The sequence below is a fragment of the Lygodium microphyllum genome, chromosome 16 (assembly GCF_053477565.2).
Source record: "Lygodium microphyllum isolate KBCC chromosome 16, Lygodium_microphyllum_v1.1.10, whole genome shotgun sequence".
NCBI lineage: Eukaryota > Viridiplantae > Streptophyta > Polypodiopsida > Schizaeales > Lygodiaceae > Lygodium > Lygodium microphyllum.
In genome coordinates this window covers 8,819,868-8,827,922 of record NC_141150.1, presented here as the reverse complement: position 1 = coordinate 8,827,922, position 8,055 = coordinate 8,819,868, and the positions used below count along the sequence as shown (strand labels likewise).

The 8,055-nt window shown below is 38.4% G+C and overlaps 1 pseudogene; it reads right to left on the bottom strand.

Moving 5' to 3' along the window:
- Positions 1–4,358: 4,358 nt before the first annotated feature.
- Positions 4,359–4,932, bottom strand: LOC148022512 (actin pseudogene; annotated as a pseudogene).
- Between the last annotated feature and the right edge of the window lie 3,123 nt (positions 4,933–8,055).

The window sequence follows — 8,055 nt, the reverse complement described above, 5'->3', positions numbered from 1 at the left end:
GAGACGAGTAATGCTTCTAAGTAAGAACAAATACATCCAAAAAGAAAACAACTAAGAAGTAAAAATAGTAGATCTATCTGTGGATCCCAGAGTTCCACTTATTGATACTACCATCAACAATCATTTGTTAAGTGAAGTACCATTGGGTGGTGGTTCAAAAGTTAGTTGAATGATAGTTCATACGATGGAAGAATCAGGGTTGAAGAATCTAGAACCTATCCATATAGTTTTATGTGTGGATGATCAAAGTAGAGATAAATACTATACATAGCCTAAAAAAGGAGAACAAGTGAGTATTGGTGAATATACTACTAACTTCTCACCAGATAATAACTCTAATAGCAATATTACCCATTGGTTATCAATGTCCAAAGAGACAACCCTGGATTACTTAATGATCTCAACAAAGGAGGATAGACATCTTGATGATGTAATCCATGAATTAAATTATTTGAATGATTCATTTGTTGAAGCATGTCTTGGATTTCATAAAGATGAGAAGGAAGGTGACTGTGGGGATGCATTATTGGCATATAACAGGTCAAAAAGCTTTTCCAAGAAAGACTCAAAAGAGGGATACATAGATGAAAGGATGACAGATTCTTATGAAGTAATGAGGAAATTGGCAGTATTGAGGATGATTATAGTGAAACTTATGATAGTTTCGTTACTACATATCCTAACTACGGGGTAGATGTTCTACTTTTTGGGTTTGAACAACTTCCAGTTGTTACTAAAATATCTTATTATAGTCGATCGAAAAAGAGGAAAAGAGATAGGAGAAATAAGGATGTTTGCAAACCCTTAAAATCATTGACATGAATTAAGATAAGGATGACCCATCTTTGGCCTTAAAAAGATTTATGTGGACGTCTAATGGATGTCAAGGAAGTTATTAAAAACAATTAAAGAATTAAATGAGACATCAAAAATAGAGCGTGAGAGGCAGCAACACTAATTGTTGTGAATGAAGCGATAAAGAAAATTTTTGAGCTACCAAAAGAGAAGTTAGAATTCCAATTTAGGGAGAGACGATATTTAGAAGAGATTTCACTTCTAGAGCTATAGTTAGAAGAGCAAGAATATAAAAGAAATAGTGATGTGTAAGAAATGGGACAAATTTTACCTATTTTCAGGGAATGCTTGGTTGGATGTGAGCAAATAAATAAAATTTGAAAGAAAGACTCTATATCTATCTTTTGAATTAAATTGTGAGTGAAAAATCCTACTATCGCTCTTGCTTGTATCATTTCTTTAAGTGTTCAAGTGGAAATAAAGTGTAATACGTATTGTTATTCTGAGGGGCGACTCGTGGATATCTTAGAAGCCAACGAGAAGCCATCTTAAATCAGTCAATGCTCCATTGCAAAATATATGCGAGGTTGTGTTACCCCATCCAAAGGAAAGTTTAATGGATTTTATTATGTATGGGGATGGGATTTTATTATGTAATGGATTTTATTATGCTCATTTTTCATGTGATCGAGAGCAGATCTCCCAAATAATTGGTTCTATTAAGATCATGCTTGCAATAATAATGACTAATAGGGATTTGAAGACAACGTTGCATTGCTTGAGTAAAAAGCAAGGAGTATGTACTAGAAAGACCTTACTTGATGTATCAAATTAATGTCTATAAGATATAAACTACGTATGATACTCAGGATAACTTAGCTATTGTATTTATAGGGCCTTACCCTTGGTTTATTATGTGAATGTCAAGGAAGAATCACTACATTCGATTGCAAGGCATTTTTTACTTGAAAGTAATTCAATGAAAATATCTAAAGATGTGCCTATAGTAAAACCTCGCGATATAGATTTTTGATATGTTGAAGAGCCTAAAGTGGCAATGGTAAAAAGAGAAATGATAGAAGGAAAATACTTAGGTCTAGAGGCTCAATTAGAACCCCACGATTGAGAAAGATTTGAAGAAGTATTATGATCACATGTTAAGGGATTTTCTTGGTCTTGTAAGAACCTTATAAGCTTAACTTTGTCAGTCAATATTATATCAACTTAGAACTGGGCATAAAGATTGTTAGTCAACCTCAATGGATAATAAATCCTGTGTATGCAAAATTGATCAAAGCTCTAATTTCTAAGCTTCTAGATGCACGATTCATATATCTTTTTTCTTCTAGCGAATGGGTATTTCCTATCGTGGTAGTATAGAAGAGAAATAGCAAAACAATCTATATTTTTGTTAATTATAGGGAGCTTAACAATAAGACATGAAAATATCATTTTCCTTTGCCATTTATAGATCAAGTACTTGATAAAGTATTTGGCCATGAACTATATTTCTTATGGATGGGTTTACTAGGTTATAATAAAGTATTAATTCCTCATGAGGATAGTTATAAAGCTACTTTTAGCACTGAATGGGACACATACACCCACAAAGTAATGCCTTTTGGTTTGTGCAAGGCACCCCATAACATTTGAAAGGGTTATGATTCCAACCTACCAAGATTATCTTTGATAGTAGATGGAAGTGTTTTTGGACAACTTTTATATTGATGGAAAAAGAAATTGCTCAATTGTTGTCACAAGTATTTGAATGTAGTGATGAACTAGATATTTCATTAAACTTGATAAATGTTTTTTTCGAGTTCCAAAAGGAACTATTGTTTCTAAGGAAGGTATTGCCATGGATCTTACTAAAATTGCTAAGATTTCTAAACTTCCACTACCTAGTGTCGAAGGGCTTTGAAAGCAAAATCGCGACCACAGAGAGGACCTTGACTAATTTCAGGATAGAAGATCAATCATACAAATAAGCAAGATGAGAGGATTTGTGAGCAGCAAAAGCGGCAGAAAACGAAGGGCATGTTCATACTCTGGATGGTAGAAAACACTGCATTTTGCAGAGAAGTTAGATGCCCATTCAAGTGAATCTTCCGTGGAAAATCTACTCGAATACTGGAGTATTCATACACCTTGTCTTCCCATGAAACATGGAACTTGATTGCTTACATGTACACTACAATCAATAACATCCTTCTTGTAAATACAAACAATGTATACTACTTTTGGTCATTCTGAGAATGTCCACATGAGACTTGGCATAAAATTTGCACATCCACCCATTCCATGGCAAAGCAACAAACTCATGAAGTCCAATCTATTGCAGTCACACTGCATTCTTCTCTACTTGGACAGTAAATCTCCACTTTGAAATCCATATACGGGTCCATTAGTGATTGCATCATCTTGCTGGCTGACTGTACTTAAATTCTATATTCTCTGAAGGAAAGAATGCCAAAGAAGTAATTCAAAGTAGTTGTTGTTGAATCCCAGAACTAAACTGAGTGTCCTTCGAATCTTTCTCAAGTAGAGCTCATGATCTGATAAAGACTATGTGACCAAGGAACAAAACATGACCAGTACAAACTAGTCTCCAGCCAAACTAGAAGCAGGTGCTCGAGCTCTGGATTCTGACACTTGTAGTTCCAACCTACTTGCAATGCACAAACTCCCCATGGTAAAAGTGGCATAGCACCTTGTCACTGCCTATGACTTCCCCCATAAACTTCCCTTCAATTCTCTGTTTTCGTTCTATCCCTTGTAAGAGGATTACAACAAAAATACAAGCATACATGCTGCAGTATTCTACATACTCGTTGTTGGTTTGTTTGAAGATCAGTTACTTCGGGCCGCAAAAATCGTTGATTGGAGCAAATTATGGATCCAGCTGAGCAATTTTTCATGAGAGACGTTGCCGTAGTAGGCATAGTGGATGATCAGGCAAGATCAAAGAAGCATAAAAGAAAGATGTCCAATTGCAACAGTCTGCACGAAATGTCAAGCAATCTCAGATCTTCGGATCTTCAAATCTTCCTCGTTCCACCTTTTTGCACAACCTCCATAGGCTTCACAATCATTATCGGCATCCTTGGTCAGTAGAGGAAAACGCCTTATGCAATGTGAAGTTCCAGTATAGAACATAGACCATGAGCTCCAGTGCTCTTTGCTAGTGCTTTTTGAGCCACTCTTCTCAATGCTACCTCAGTGTAATGTAGCTTCACATTGTTCATGAAAAACAACTTTTTGGACAAGGGCATTCTTGGGTTCAGTTAGAACCTGAACTAGCTATTTTTCATCCAAAGCTGACAGACACTTCAAATTGATTAGACAGGAGCGAACTTAGCATGGCTGAGATGGTTTGTTTCATGGCCTTTGTGTTGTCAGGAGAAACCTTACCCCTTGTGTGTCTTACCTCCCGAGGCTATATGCGAAGGCTCCCCGTGTTTCCATTCCATACTTTTTTTTTCCCAGGCCGATAAAGCTCCTCTCTCTGACCTGAAAAGTGGCCCCTCCCACGCTAATGTTGCAGTGCATACCAAAAACCTTTATTAAGCAAATTGAAAATATTCTCTTTGTAAGGTTTTGGTCAGATCGTAACATGCCAGCATTTCCTTCATATCTCTAACAATCTCCCTTTCACCACAGTTGTGGTGAAGGAATAACCTCATTCTGTTAGAATCTTCATCAATGCATCAATCAAGTCTCGTCCAGTGAAATCAAGATGAAGAATAGCATGCGGTAGTGAATAACCCTCATATATGGGCACAGTATGGGTCACACCATCACCAGAATTCGACACAATACCAGTTGTCCTACCACTAGCATATAGTGAAAGCACAACGTGAATTGCAACATACATAGCACGCACATTGAATTTATCAACATTATTTGTGTCATCTTCTCTCTATTGGCCTTGGGATTCAGTGGAGCTTCTGTGAGGAGGACTGGATGCTCTTCAGGCGCAACACGAAGCTCATTGTAGAAGGTATGGTGCCAAATTTTCTCCATGTCATCCTAGTTGGTAACAATACCATGCTCAATGGGATAATTTAAAGTCAATATTGCTTGTTTAGATTGCGCTTCATCACCAACATAAGCATCCTTCTACCCCATACCAACCATAACACCAGTGTGCCGTGGTCAGCCTACAATACTTGGAAATATAGCTTGAGGAGTGTCATCTACTTTATTGGCTTTGCATAGTCCAAGAGTAACCATACCCATAGTGAGACTATCTCGATGCATTTCTACTTTCTGCATTCCGTTGTACATTTCCAATGCATCATTAAATCTTTGTGCCTTGATGAGAAAATCTATAACATAATTATACGTGAAGCTAGCAGGCTCACAATCTAGATCACTCATGCGATCAAACAGTTGCAAAGCCTCTTGAATGTGTTCTTGTTGGGTATATCCTCCAATCAAAGAGCTCCATGTCACAACATCTCGATTGGGTAGTGTACCAAAAATAACATGCGCATCTAGTAGGTTTCCATACTTGGCATACATGCCAACTACAGCGTTACAGATAAGTTCCTCTTGCTCCAATCCCCTCTCCACTATATTGCCTACGCAGAACAAATGTAAACACAATGACTAAGTATGTACAAAGTAACAAATGCCACACACACAACTTTTTGGTGGATTTCACACCTCGGATGCGCAGCAATACGACATCCACCCCCTCTGATCTTGCGCATCCTCCAGATGGATCAACTACCCATGATCATTATCGTCAAGATCCACGAACAAATCAATCTCTTCATTGTGTATTTTCGGTATCTCAGCAAGATTATCTATCATATCATCTGTCTCTTCTACTAGAGTTTCTTCTCGTTGCTCCTCTCTTGCAAATTCTTCCAATGCATAATCATCATCATCTCTTTTCTTGAAAATCTTGATTCTTTTTTCTGCAATAGGCACTCTAAGCACTATCCCATCCAATTATGTCAGCTCATATGTTGCATTATCAAAGACATGTCTGACTATGTACGGCCCAAACCATCTTTTCACCATCTTCCGAAGTGTAGTATACTGATTCTCAAGGCTGCTATCAAAGACTAATACCCAGTCTCCCTCTTCTATTGCTCTAGGCCGCAAGTGATGCATGTTGTCAAACCTGTCCTTATTCCTAAGTCTAGCAACCTTCAACCTGTCAATAGCTAGCTGAATATCCTCAGGTCTTCTCTCCAACTGTCGGATCCAAAGAGCTAAGAGCTCCTCTCTTGTCAAATCCTCCTGCCAAGGTAAAAATGACCAAGTCAAAGCACAAGTCTCAATCGGCATAACCGGTTTATGACCATACATCAACTCTGCGGGCATATATCATGTGGTTACACTGTGAGTCGTACGATCAGCCCACAAAGCAAATGGTAGAAGTCTTGGCCATTCTCCAATCCGTCCTCTCCATGCTTTGGCTAATGCTTTCACTATCGGCGAATGCCCTCTTTCACTCTTTCCATTTCCTTCTTGATTATATGCTGTGGCTAGAGCCAACTTGATTCCTAGTTGAGAGAAAAACTCCCTAGCTTCATCTGCATCTAATTCACCGCGATCTGCAGTGATCTTACCCACACAGCCATACCTGCAGAAAATTTCTTCCAATAAGAACTTACACATTGTACTAGTGGTCTTCGTTCTCAAAGGTCTGCCCTCAACATGATTGGTAACATCCTCTCTAGCCAATACAACATATCTCATCTACCATAGACCCATTGACATAGTAACCAAGTCAACTACGCACTTATAATGAATGCAATGTGGATAGGTTGGATGAAGCTCATCTCAATGATGCACTACAAAATACATCTGAGAGTCTCTGCAAGTCTCTACAAAGTGAGAAACATCTCTGTGCATGCCTTTCCACCAATATTTTTCCTTGATTTTCTCATAAGTAGCCCATACTCCTCTATCACCAGCCCAAGGACTCTCATGAAACTCTCTCATCACCTGTAAAACTGGGTCTCTTTATCACAGACAACCCGCAAGGGTAATCCACGTCTTTTCTTTGGGTGCTTCCAAAGAAATCCATCCTTGAGGAAATAACCATAGGCTGTTCTTATGATCTTCTTGAACTCTTCATCTGTCCATTCATCTCTTTTTCTTAGTGTACTAAGGTACTTGCCAATCTGCAACCAATCTCCAACATAGAGTTCTTCTATGAAAGTCACAATATCATAGACATGACAAACATGATCAACCATAGTGGCTAAAATTTTCGCATCATCCTCTTCTGCAAGTAGTGTCTCCTCATCATCATATCTAGCTCTAGACAGCATATCTGCCAAACTAGATTATCCTTCCCTGCTATGTGTTTAAATTCTGGATTTAATGACTTGATGTATGCAATCCATCTCAGCATAGCTATATCTGGAGTAGAGCAACTCATAATCATACCTATCAATGGCAAGCAATCTGTCTCTACCACAATTGAGACTCCAATAAAGTACTCTTTGTCACATTTGAGAGCCGTAACAATTCCCAGTAATTCCCTTTTGATTTGCGGATACCTCCTCTATCTCTCATTTAGGACATTCGCCCCAAACGGAATAGCATACATGTTTCCATCTGCATTATCTTGACCCACAGCCCAACCTATGCCAATTGGACTAGTGTCAACTGTCAATACAATAGGCCTTTCACAATTATAATCCGCTTTCCTCATAGTAGGAGCAATCTGCAATAACTTCTTTAATTTTCGCATGGCTCTAGTGTGGCTCTCATCCCAATAAAATTTCTGCCCCTTTCGAAGCAGTTGATATAAATAATCTGCTATGTGAGCAAAATGGGGTATCCAAATCATGTAAAACACACAGCCTCCAATGAATCTCCGTACCTCTAAAGTGGTAGAACAATACTGCGTAATCTTGCCTATATTATCCACCTTTTCAGGTGAAGGTTTCCTGCCATAATACCCACACATATGTCCAACAATGACAACCTCATTTACTCCAAAAACAAATTTTTGCCCTAATAGTGTCAAGTTTACTTCTTCTAACCTGGCCAAAATCTTTTCACAAGCTGAAAGATGATCAGCCACAAAGTATCTACATCCCTGCTCATTTAGACTCTCATTCTTCTCTTCTTCCCCCTTAATGGGCACATCATCCAGGAAAGGCATGGTAAGCTGAGGTATGTACTCACGAAGGACCTTATGCATGGCATTCATCATATGTGCAATAGAATTAGTGGCACCTTGAGGCAAGGTACACATCCTTACAAGCCCAATAGGAGTTCTCATAGTGG